Source organism: Corvus brachyrhynchos, unplaced genomic scaffold (genome assembly GCF_000691975.1).
Source record: "Corvus brachyrhynchos isolate BGI_N302 unplaced genomic scaffold, ASM69197v1 scaffold166, whole genome shotgun sequence".
Classification (NCBI taxonomy): domain Eukaryota; kingdom Metazoa; phylum Chordata; class Aves; order Passeriformes; family Corvidae; genus Corvus; species Corvus brachyrhynchos.
Window position 1 is genome coordinate 2,989,342 of NW_008239671.1, and position 13,338 is coordinate 3,002,679.

General features: G+C 39.5%; 1 long non-coding RNA gene across 1 annotated transcript in view; it reads left to right on the plus strand.

The window, feature by feature from the left end:
• The window catches only part of LOC108448660, a 53,944-nt gene that overhangs the window by 38,433 nt on the left and 2,173 nt on the right, over window positions 1-13,338 (plus strand). The window lies entirely within an intron of this gene.

The window sequence follows — 13,338 nt, forward strand, 5'->3', positions numbered from 1 at the left end:
AGAATTTTTTAAAATCTAATAAATTGAAGATGGGCTTTTAGCTGGTTTTGGATGGAAAAGCATTACAGCAAAAATCCTGTTAAGTAACCTTGTCAGGCATGGGTATTACAGAGCAAACGCCATCAGATTTATCTGGATTTTCTCTCTCTGTTTCTCTTTTAAGTAAGCAAAAAGATGTGGAATGTAGATACAGGAGGGAGCAAATCTTTGGTACAAGAAATACAACATTTGGCTAATTAAATGTCTGTTTGTTTTCCCTGGTATTAAATTCTAATTCTTGTCATTTAGGACAAAACAGCTATGGAAAAGGAAAAGAGGATACAGCCCCAGTTTATGGAGATTGGCAGCCTAACATATCTCCTGCCTTGCAGAGTCCATGGAAGTGTTTATTTCCTCTCCAGAGCTGGGACTAAGGGACTTAATGAAGTGTCTGATAGAGGAAAAACATTAATTGATGTTGCATGGGAAGATAAGTGTCATTATATCAGTTTCATAGGTGGGGACCTGTGGCAGAGTAGCCATGTGTTATGATGAAGTTCCTATATCAGGTCAGTGGAAAACAGTTTCCCTCACTCCCATCTATAAATCTCTCTGAATTATCCAAATTCTGCTAATGAATGTATTATTAACTAAAATACAACACCAGCTGATTCTCCAGGGTATTTGCTATGAAGTGGCATTTTAGCCCAGATGCACTTGCTAAGCCTGTGAAATTGTCACTTAGTGTAAAAATAAAATTAAATGCTGCCATGAATTCTGAGGAATATATTCCAGACTGTCCTTGAACTAAGGTGGCTAAATATTAGCCCAGCTTGAACGGTTTTCTACTGGGTTTTGTTCTGGAATTTTTTTTTTCTTTCTGAAGATCAGATTATCTTTCTTAACATGCCCTCTAAAGCTCTTGCTTAGGTAAATTTTTAACCTGCATACTGGTAATATAGGTAAGAAATGGCATAGGAATAGAATTTGTTTTCTTCTAAAGTTCCAGGAAAGTAACCAAGAGACAAACCCAAGTTCAGGCTGATCCAAAATAAGGCTCAGATGACTTTGGGGAAGATCTGAGCAATGACCTTTAAAACATCTGTGATCTAACACCCCCACAGACTTTTAATCTCTGTATTTTCTGAGTGATTTTTTTTTATTATTTTATGTACAAGCATAAATGCCTTAATTTTGTAAAGACCAAATATTCCGTTAGTGGCTTTGGTATAAAAAGATTTCAAATCATTTAGAAACTCAGAGGTTTTGATTTAATCAAAGTGTACTTAACTATTCCAAGTGGAGACAATGTATTTTTTTTTTATTATTAGGATATCTGCACTATAAAAAAAGTGTGATACCTTCTCTTAGCAATGAAAATTATCTTTCAGCACACAGCTCTCCAGGCTCCAGTGTACACAGAAAATGAAATTTGGATGATTATATGTTGCCATAGTATGATATTAAAGGATGGATGGTAAAATCTGAAACTTTTTAACATCCTAGAAGGAAAACTTCTGTTAATATCTACTTAAATTTACATAAATTTGCATAAATTCAGGTGAAAGATGTCAGAGATAAAAATAGAGCAGGAGGGGAGATGGATAGCAGGGGGTCTGAGCCACCACTACTGTCAGTGAACAACTTTGTGACCATGGATATTTCTCTTTATTTTCTTTTTTATCCATTTTTGCCTGATCTGATAAATCCTTCCAGTTCACTGACGGGTGGCAACATTTAGTCTTGTTCATCCATTTCTACATCAGCCATGATTTTGTGGGGTTATCCAAAGTGGCAGTGGCAGATCATCCTGTTCAGTTGGGAAGATTTAGACGGCAGAGAGGCCTCTTGACTGGATGTTATCTGGAAATCTGGATGTCTTCTGCAGGTTTTTTTCTGCTCAATCTCTTAAAACAGGAAAATGGATTTGTCACTAATCAGGTCAGCAGAATGGAAGAGAGATTCATTAAAAGATAATGTGGCAGGAAGGAGCTAACAGAAAACAAGGACAAAATTAATGTTGTAAGATATTATCTTATGAGACACGGGAGGTTTTTACAAAACATTCTATGTTAAGATATTCTTCCACCACCTATTTTTGTCTCTCTGCTTTTGAAATCAAGCTCCATTAAGTTTTCATGAATCTTAGGACAAGTGCTGTGTTCTGCCAGGAACTGTTACCTGGCAAATGGTGTGTAAAAAGAAAAGTAGAAATCCAGACAGGGATAACTACTTACTACAGCGTGTCGCAGTTTGTTAATTTATGAGAGGGTTTTGGTCCTCTATCCAGAGCTAGCTTATACCATCTCTCCAACCCAAACCATCCCAATGTTAGAGCTTTTTTCTTTTTCCTTATGAAGGGATGAGGCTGGATCTTTGTTAGTTATTTAGAAACACACAGGAAAATTACATTTGAAAGTTAAGTATGCTTACAACAGCACTATAGGAAATATACAAAAGGAAATTCAGTTTTGCTGCCCTGGCCATGCAGTTCTGGCAGGCTGCAGCTTTGATCAAATTATCTCTGTGACAGGCATTTTGCACGAGATCCTGAGACAGGTAAATAGTTGGAATAGGGAACATCCCCCAAATGCTATGGAAAATAAAGAAAGGATTCTCAGTAAAGTGTGATACAGGACATCTCAAATGTGGCTTCAGATGAATAAACAGCAGATAGATCCCTACCCTCAAAGAAGGTAAGGTACTGATAATAGTGTTGGAAATGGTTTTGACAGCATGAACACACTACCCACAAAGTAAATGCGTGGACTGTGGGCTTAGTTATTACAACTAATTTTGACTATGTTGTCATTGTTTCAAGCCTATGAGATTTTTCAAATGGGTTTCCAGCAGAAACGTTGCTTTCTAAAATCTGAACATGCTTTGAGAAAAAAAATAGCTTTTGTAGGTGTTTTGCTTGTAACTAGAGGATGATACTGTGGAAGTCCCTGTTCTGGTATTTCTGCAATTAATTAAAAGCTTATTTTCTTCTGTTTTGGAAACTTAATTTATTTTCTGTGTGTAACACGAAAATGTGGAAAATTGCCAAATGTTTTAACTGACTGACATTTTAAGAAAGCACTTTGAAATCTTAAATGAAAGAGTGGTGGATAAATTACTCCTTTCCCAGTCATGGATTCTGCTTCCTTTCCAGTCCTACTGACTCTTATTTCACTGCTGTCTTTGAGTTCTTCATCTCTGTGACTGGTTTGCACCAGGACCAGGTGTCTCTCTTGAAGTTGCTAAACCAGCAAGAAGCCAACAAGTTAAAAAAAGAGAAAAAGAGAGAAAAAAAATATTAGACACAGTGCTTTTTTAGATGGGCTTTCTAACTAATGTATTATAGTAAAAGTCTGGATCTACATTAGCATGAATAAAACATCAGGCAAGGGAAAACATTGAATAATTTTATTTTCCAGTTCCTCAGGTACCCGTCCTTATATTCTTTGAAAAATTGTATTATTCTCTCCTCTCATGAGGAAGTTGCACAGAGAAGTCCACCTGTGCATCAGAAACCAGCTCCAAGCCCTGTTGCCAACACAAGAAACTCTTTATCCTCTGCCTAAAATCGATTCGGCTCATACAACCAAGAAAGTTCTGAAGCACGAAGACACACAGAATGCCTTATACCCTGAGCAACAAAAAATGCCAAGTTATTTTTTTAAAGGGAAGGATGAATCCTCTGTGTGATCCAGTGCACTGCAAAGTGAACACCTCCATGAGTTGCACAGGAAGGGGGACCTGAGACTAGAACAGGGCACTCAGTTTGTTTATTCTGATGGATGTTGGCTATGGCTGCATCTTTCCACTGCTGAGAAAAAAACGTGGCAGTTCCCTGGCTGGGCTGTGACCTGTTCCTCTTGTTTGTCTCTAATCTATGATAATTTTGTTGCATGTTTCCCTCGTGCCACTGGTTCTCTTTCAACAGCTTCTTCAAACACCCTGCACTCTTCTTTAGAGCTGCCACACTGACATCCTTCTTTACATGAACATCCCACAGCTCTGCAGCTGCTGGTATCAGAAAGGGAAAAATAACTAAAAAAAACCCCCAAAGATAGGGAATTCCCTTCGTCCCCTTCCTGCTGTGTGAAATGTGATTCTCTTCCACTCTCTGATGTTCACACAGGGCATCACTCACAAGATTTGCAAAAGGTTGTATATATAGAAGGCAACAATACTTTAATAATGACTGTTTTCTCTAGTAAAAATAGGCACAACAAGTGACACAGCACCTATTTGTTCAAACAACACAGTGCATGTTTCTTTGGAGTGAAAGTAATTAATCATTATCTGAAGCCTCCAGCAATGGTCTTTGCTGAAACTAAAACTGAAAAACTATGGACATAAATGTATAAACATATGTATATGAGATGCAAATCAAAGCATGGATTGGAAAGATAAAATGTTCAGTGAAGAATTACACTTGGAAAGTCTTGATCTTCTGGTTTTTTGTCCCAAACTGCTATATTCAGCTTGTGCCCCATGGAGCTATGGAGCATTAGCTAGCAATCAGCAGCAGGTAAATAAGAAAAATATGTTATTAGTAGTTTTAAAATTGCTACAAGGGAAACTTTATCTCTGCTGAAAAATACACAGGGAGTGTGTAAATCTGTGACTGGAAATGCTGGACACACATGCTGGAAATGGCTCCTTCTGCCATCTCACTTGTTTTCTGAATAATTCCAGCTATTGAAAAAAAACAACACAAAACAACAAACAAACTAAATAAGAATCTCAGCCTTCATTCAAAGCCATTGCACAACTTTATATGTAACACCTCGTCATAGTCTATTTCTGCAGAAAGAGTTTCCCCCCCTTATTTTTTCCCAACAAGAAAAAAGAAGTTTAATGTCCCCTCTTCCTCCTTCTTCCCCCACTTTATATCCTGAGCATGATACCATAAAATCTGGAATATCTCTTTGGTCAGTTGGGGTCACCTGTCTTGGCTGTGTCTCCTCCTACCTCCCAGGCACCCCCAGCCCCTCCCCAGCCTGGCCTTGGCTCTGTGTGAGCCCTGCTCAGCAACAACAAAAACATCTCTGTATCACCAACCCTGTGTTCAGCACAAACCCAAAACACAGCCCCAAACCAACCACTGGGAAGGGAATTAACTCTACCCAGCCAAAACCAGCACATTCAGTAAGACAGTTTGGTGATAGCTGTTATTGCCTTGATTATTTTTTCCCCATCTCACAGTTTTTCACAGATATAAGAAAGGAACTTACTGTGAATTGCACACACAAACATAGCCAAATATTTTGGTTCTTCTCCCAGAACTGACTCCCCAGCACTGCTGTGAAGCAGCTGGGAGCTGGAAATGCAATCTTGGTACTGGTATAGCAGGAAGAATACAAAGTAGCCCATCTTGGGGTTTCAGACTCCTGGAGCTGCTCTGAGTAACTCACAATCCAGGGCAGGTTTTTGCCTGCTGAGGGGCTCATTATTGCAGTCACCTTTTCTGTCCTACAAATCTTCAGCTCTGCTCCTGCTTTTGTACTTTTATCTGCTTTGCCTCACTCCTGTCTTAATCTCCCTCTTTGCCTCCCTAATTTTTTTTTTGCATTGTTTCTGCTTTATTTTTTTCCTTAAAGCCTTCTGCTGACAAAATGACAATTTACACTGAAAATAGGTGTTCCTAAATTCTATAGGAAAGGGTGTAGCTTGGCACAGGCACTGAGAGGGTTGAGGATTGTAGATTTATCTCTTCTACTTAACTCTAGTTTAAGCTCTGACTGTATTTGTATTCAGAGCTGGTACAACTGGGGAAGGAAGACCTCCCATCTCCAGTCTCAGATAAAATGATAGATGACAGAGATAATGAAATGAAAGTATCAAAATTCAGTTGTGTCCATTTGGATATTTTTAACATAAACATAGACTGGTGCACATACTGTTTCACAATCTTTATAATACAGCAAATGTCTTACATTAAATGTTAAAGAAAAATTATCTTCCCTCTGACCTCCATACTGCTTGTAAGACACGACTTAGGATGCTTATGTTATTTTTAAATTTTGCCTGAGTTTCAAATGCAGGTACTATCTAATTTCTCTTTTCTTGCTGGCTATTCAAAGTGCTTGTTACTGCATAGATGTGGAAAGTTAACTCAGGATGAACATATTTGGTGATTTATTCCAGCATTATCACTATCTCAGTGTCACAGTTCTAAATACACAGCTGTGACAACCTACACATGCTCAGCCTACAGATGTTGATGACCACAACTGGAGGAAGTAGAATGGGAAGAGATGAATGGGACAGGAAGGACCCCTGTGATCTCTATGCCTTACATGAACAATCTTTTAAGAATGTATTGTAGAGAAAGAAGAAAAAAATGTGAACATGGAGAATCTTTGTTTTCATTCCTGTATTGCTGCTGGCACTCCAGATGCAAACCTTCTGTTTTCACTCTTGTATTTGAGATGCCCAACATGCCATCCAGAAAGACAGTGCTTCTCTGCCTTGCAATAAGGAAAAAAATAGGTATGGCAAGTAAAAAGTTGAAATTCACATCATGGCAGCCGAAAAATCCAGCTTTTTGTCTAAAAGTAAAAAGCCTTTCAAAGCCAGGAAGAGGTCTTGAACAAAAGCTTTTACAATCTGAATAGAAATAAGAGACAGAAAAAACCCTTTTCCAGCCTCCCAAGCTGTTGCATCTCCATTATGATTTTCTCTGACCTTGACAACTTGAGTCTGGTTTTGTTTAGCTCACCTTTTTGTTTTGGCCTTTGCACACTACTCTGTACATTTCCCCACATGTGTCTGGTGCATCTGATAAGCCCTTTATCTCAAAGCCTTTCATTATCATCATTCTACTGCTCTCTGTGATTAGGTATTCAGAAATTGATTCCCGCTTTTGTCCTGCCCATTGCACAAACATCCATTTCCAGCCTATTCAGTTTTGCAGTTATGTATGTTCATGATTTTTCTGTGGGGAAAATGCTGGGAAGAAACCACCTTTTCTTTCCATTGTCACAGGCCAAAACCTCCTTTGAGACTTCCCTTTGTCCTGATACTTCTGAGAAATCTCGGCGAAGGTCCTGATGTATAAGAAGTTCTGCCTCCCTTGCAGAACAATAAAACACCAATATTTCCCTGTACTTCTTGATCTGTGTCTCAGCCATTTCTTTCCTCCAGTCTCCTATGGAGATTAAAATCTACTTTAGATCCACATTTTAAAAGTTCTTAAAGTCAGATCCTGGTCATAAGTGTCACCACAGAAATTATGATGGAGAAAAAGGTATTGCTATCTCACTCTTACAGAGAGTTAAATCAGGAAGACAGCAAGTAACACATCAGTGGCAGAGCTGCAACTTAGCCCCTATCTTCTGAATTCCAAAATGGGCTTTCTCTATGGAAACAGCCTTTCTTGCTTACTAAATATTCATTGGAACTGTGCATTACCTTTCTCTATGTTATGTAGTGTGTGATTAGCCTGAAGTCAAATTATGGGACTTTCATTGGCATTCCTTTCTGTCAGTGCAAGAGATCTTTCTTAACCCTTTGCCCATACTGCCTTTAAGCAAATGGTATTGTTCTGCCACTTTTCAGAATCCTACATTTATCATTCCAGGAGTTAAAGGCAAAACCAAACAACTTACTCCTTTAATCAATATGATGGCCAATTTTATTTATCCCACAGTCCCCTTCACTCTCCCTGCAGTTCTCTTCATGCTCTCAGAAATGCTGGACTTCTAGGGATTTTTTTACCCATTTAGCTCTTCACTTTCCAGTGCCTTCACTTCTTTGCTTGTAACAAAGACAGATGCGTGTTGACTTCTGTGAAGCTGGTCAAATTCAGGTGTATGGTCTTGTTTACCTGTTTATTTTATTTTATTCACAGCTACCAAAGTGTCAATATGAGCAATGCCAGAACCTAACATAGGCTGTCTTGGTCTTACAGGACTTCAGCAAACTATATACAGTGGTAAACTTTAATATTTCCAATTTGCCAATAAGCTAAGTTTATCTGAAGGAGTTTGGATTGGAACTTAATATTATTATAATTGTTAATATGCATACAACAGACCTCAAATCATAGCAAGAATTTTTTAATAAGAAAAACTTTCTGGCTGTCAATGATGAACTTCACCTGCACTGTATTATTGTAAGACCTGCTTAAGATTTATAACATCTGTGAATGGATGAATTTTGTTATGTCTTTTTAGTAACAGGGTAGTTGAGGCAGAAGGGAATCAGCCAGCACTTCTTGATGTACGTACTTGGTGGGTTCTGTGTGCCCTGAGACCTCACCAATTGATTTTATCTCTGGAACTGTTGCAGTATCTATGCCCCATGGAGACTAATGCACACAGAGAGAATCATACCACTGATTAAACAGTCTGAAAACACACTTAGATATCTACCTTCAGGGGCTGAATTTTATAGAGAACAACATGTTCTTTGCAAGCTGTGTTTCAATGCCCAGGATGTCACATCCCACTGGCACTCAGCTGGTGTAAACTGGAAGAGTCCATTAAGTTCCCAATGGGGAGTTAAGCATTACCAAAGTGTGAGCTCTTGGAAATGATGCAGCTCAGGAGGACTGTCCACATGAGTGTGAAAATTGCAGGTTTTTGGCAATAGCAGGAGTGCTGGCAATTCAGCACTGTCAATTTTAAACTTGGATGGTGGTTTCCTGTCTAGTAGGTCTGCCCAAGTTATGACAGATTATAATCATCCTCAGCTTCTTTGGTACCAAACTGATGTGACCATTTTATAGACATTCAGAGGTGTCTTTTCTTTCTGGGGGGGTTGCTGCTACCTGTGGTGATGCAGAGCATTTTTCTCTGGAGTTTGAAGTCACGTGCAACCACCAGAGCTGAGTGCATACGCAAACCCTCATAAATTAACTGTATTGCACTTGGTGTAGCTTACTAGTAATGGCTAGGTTGGCTCCCATAGCAAACACTTATGCAGGGCATAAAACAGTTGTAAAGAGAACCTTCAGTTAGAATTTCAGATATAAATGTCTGCATCCATCTAATATTAAGTGAGAAGACTCCCACAGCAGATATATAGAAGTTTGGCATTTAAGTTGCATTAAATGCAAAATTTCTGTACTGATCTTAATGCTGCCTTGAATGAGGAAAAAGAAATTAGATCAACTGGTGCTTTGATTAGCTTTTTTTTTTTTTTTTAAATATTTAATCAATTCCATACCAGCTGAGGCTGCTAAATTCTATTGAAAAGTTTGTCCAATAGATGTTCTGTGCAATCTTTTCATTGTTTGGATTTCTGGAATCAATAACACCTATGAAAAGTAATTTGTTCCACTGTTCTCTTTTAAGTTCCAATTCTTACACTATAGCCAATAATCCCAGATATTTCTTAAGGTATATTAGTTTCATAATTTAAAACTGGGCAGTGCAACAGAAAAATCTTTCTTGTAGAGAGTCACCAGCAAAAAAAATGCCAAAATTATGTATGTAATAAATCATAAAAATAAATCAAGGAACTTCTGTTGAAGAAACTGAGTAAAAAAAATATTGAACATCACTTAAGGTGATGCTTTGCTTGTCTTCATTGTAGGTTGATGTGATCTGCCTTAAACACAGGGGAATACAGATAATTTCATGAGTTATGAATTAAATATGAGTCAGCGATAGGGGGAGTGATAGGAGAGCACCAGTGAGAGAGCAGCTGTTGGCGTGTGTGAGTTTTCGTGGCTTACGTATCAGTCTAGCTGATGCTGACCCAGTTCCGAGCTGCCCACGCTGATGTTGCTGAACAGAACGTGGTTTCATCCACACAAATCAACTTTGCTTGCTGCCCAAGACATGGTTCTGCATCTGCATAACAAATGTTCAGTCATATTTCATTTTCTAAACGTTGTTGGGGACCAGAAAACCATCTGTGAATCAGCGGAATCATAACTTGCACATGGTTTGAGAGCCCTTCTGTTGACTTTTGACTGGGGCTAATTTCAGGCCATGAACTACAGACAAATGTGGAGATTTGGGGCTGAAAAAATAGCTGGGTAAAGCTACCAGTGACCATAACCTGATATAACATACTGCCCAAAGAGGAATGAATATATCGGGGGATGTCAGAGCTTATTTTTTAACTAATCTATGATACAGTTTAGGTGTCTTTAAGGAAAATGGGATTAATTTAGCAGTGGCAGTAGTCCTGAATACAACAGATGCCCACGTTGTTCATTTCCTCAGCCACAATCCAGATGATGGGGCACAGTGAACCTTCAGCAAACTTGTAGATTATGCTAAATTATGGGAAGAGGCTAAGATACCAAAATGTAGAGTTTCAGACCGAGTTTGTTAGTCTGCAGCACTGAGACAGGAGACAACTTGCAAAGTTCACCAAGGAGAAGCTGAAGTTTTTAATGTGTGCTGGGAAATGCTCCAAAATCTTGCTCACAGCTCTTCAAAGCCTGGGAACTCCCTTCTGGAAAGGGCCTGAGAATTACTCTGGATGGAGTAGAAGCCAAAGGTACACTCTCATCTTGAGTTAAAGCATTCCTGAGGTTCAGGTCATTTCATGCAGCACAGGAAGAGGTTGCCCAAAGAGACTGAAATCTCCACCCTCAAATTTTTAGGGTTGACTAGGTAAAATTGCCAGTTATGTGGTTCATGGTTGCCCACAGCTCTACTTTGATCCAAAGGCTGAAGGTCTCTAAGGGTGCCTTCCAAAAAATATGTAAATAATTCCCTATCTACATCAGGCTCTGTAGCTCTGAGTTGAAAACAGAAGATTTCTGAGTTAATGCAGGTCTCCAAACCTGCACGTTTCAGGGCTGTGCACCAAACTCAGCTCATGTTCTGGGAGCAGAACAAGGCTGTCCTCATTGAAGCAGGATTATTAGTTCAGGAACAACATTATTCTGACACGACTGCTGCATTTCTACATCAAGAGCTATTTTGTTTGCAGTTATTTTGAGTGTCTCTGTAGAACACTGTTTGCAAGAAGGTTGTCCTGGGGTTTAAAACAAGTAACAGACATTTCAGTCCACACTGAAAGCAACAATTCCAGTACACAAATTCTGTAAAGTACTACACTAGATGTTGTAAAAGAAACTAGAATTTTGAGGCAGGAGCAAATTTTATGCAACTTTAAACTCATTTTGGACACCACTGATATAAATTTCATTGCAGAGATATTGAACTGCTACACAAAATAAAGAGTTTGAATTGGTATTTTGGTTTATGTCAATATTGGAGGTTTATATCAGTATTTCTCTTTGAGATCCTAATTATTGTTTTCAAAACAAAATGAATCACAGAATCTCTAAGACTGGAAAAGACCTCTGAGTTCATCAAGTCCAACCTCCAACCAATCCCCTCCCTGTCAGCCAGACCAGACCACTGAGTGCCACATTCAGTTGTTCCCTGGACACTTCCAGGGACAGTGACTCCACCACCTCCCTGACCAACCCATTACAATGCCTGACTACCCTTCTCATGAAGAAATCCTTCCTCATGTGCATGAGGCCCTGGCACAGGTTGCCCAGAGAAGCTGGGGCTGCCTCATCTGTGGAAGTGTTCAAGGTCAGTTTGGACAGGGTTATGAACAACCTGTTTTAATGGAAGGTGTCCCTGCCCATAGCAGGGGGTTGAAACAAGAGTCCCTTCCAACCCAAACCATTCTGTGATTCTGTGACTCTATGATTTCCAGCCACCTTTTCAGACTTTCTTTATTTCAAGTAAATAAGTTACGACTTATTATGGTTCATATGTTAATTTGTGAAGGGAAATCTGTTCCTCCCAGTCATTTAGCCATTGTCATATTGCCTATTTGATGCGCCAGAGTCACAGGCTTGGGGTTGACTGCACATTAAACACTGTGGAGCAGTTTCCAAGTTCTGAACTTGCCATAAGCAAGAGATGCAACTTCTGTTGCTGCCCCCAAGGGCTATTACAACATCCAGCAAGATGCCATGGATAAATAAGAGGTTTTGCACCGCATATGTTAAAGTCTACATTATCCTCAGAGGAACTTACTGAATATAAAATTTGTAAAGTTTATAGAGGCATAGCCTATCTAAATCTTTCTTTAAGACACGAAATCTCCCTGACTGACTTCAGTATGGAAACTACTTACAGGAAACTCAGCTGTTTAGCTGTTTTATACTCTGGATGACTGCTCAGTTTTCAGTATAACAAAGTTCTTAAGCATGTGAATGCTCCCTTGGCTTCAAAGTAATTTCTCTTACTTTCCAAGTTATGCACAAAAGCTTAAAAGCTTAAAATCTTTTGTCATTCACAGTTCATTTCAGAAAGAGTAGTCATTGTGCTGTACTTCACCTTTGAGACAGTTCTCACAGAAAGTAGAATATCCGTTGCTGCTTGAGCAAATAGTGGAAAAGTTAAGTGTGTGGTTAACTGCTCTAGCTGATATAAAGACTTCAGAATACTTCCGTTTAGGACAGAACTCAAACACAACTTTGTTTCCTGTAAGCCATCTGTATTTCTGTAATTGGCTCCTATCGACCCCTCAGAATGTGTTTTCACACCCCTCTAGGACTTACATTTTAGTCAGTGGCCATGCTGACACCATTCTGCTGCAATAAACCAGGAGCATGTCCCAGAGGACAGATCCTCTGAGCTCCTTACAGAGATCCTTATGGCATCACACGACAGTCTGGAATAGAGTTCCAGGAGTGCATTGAGGTCACTTACACACCTCCCAGAAAATGTGTCTGAGTAGTGCTTGTCGAGTGCTTACCACACTCCTGCTTCCTCCTGAAGGACGCCGCTCTCTGAAATATCTCACATGAGACTCGACCCTTTTTATCTGCTTGGCTGCTCTGCCCCACACAGCATTACCCAGCTCTCTTGAAGTACCATGGAATCTCACAACAAACTTCCACAAGGGTGAGACTGATCACAGATATGTTTACAGCTGGGATGGAGCTCGGCATCAGCTCCCAAAAAGATCTGTCTGGAAAATTCAGTACAGCAACAAACTCCAGAAGCTTTGCTCCTTCCTTGACAGCTGTTTATTGATTTTATAACCAAATGCTCCCTAGTGAGGAGCTCCATGAGCCAACACTCTTGGCTGAATAGAGGTTTTGTTTGCCAAAGAGCTCTGATTTGGTTGTCAAGCTGGAAAGCCAAAGCCAAAATAGGCACCTAGTCAATGCTGGTGAATAATTAGGATCACAAGTCCCCTGAGGTTAGTGTAAAAAGTGAGAAGTAGGAAGAAATCAAAACTTGCCCCATAGCTGTAGTGTGGTATAGGAGGGTATCAGTACTCAGATGGAAATTTTCAGCTATCCCCAAGATTTTCACCAGCAGTTCCTCCTGTATGTAGACTGATAGGCATGGCTTGTGTGCTTACATGTGTTAATTGACATCCTGGATGAAAAGTCTGACCCTCCCAGAGATTTCTGAAGGAATTCCT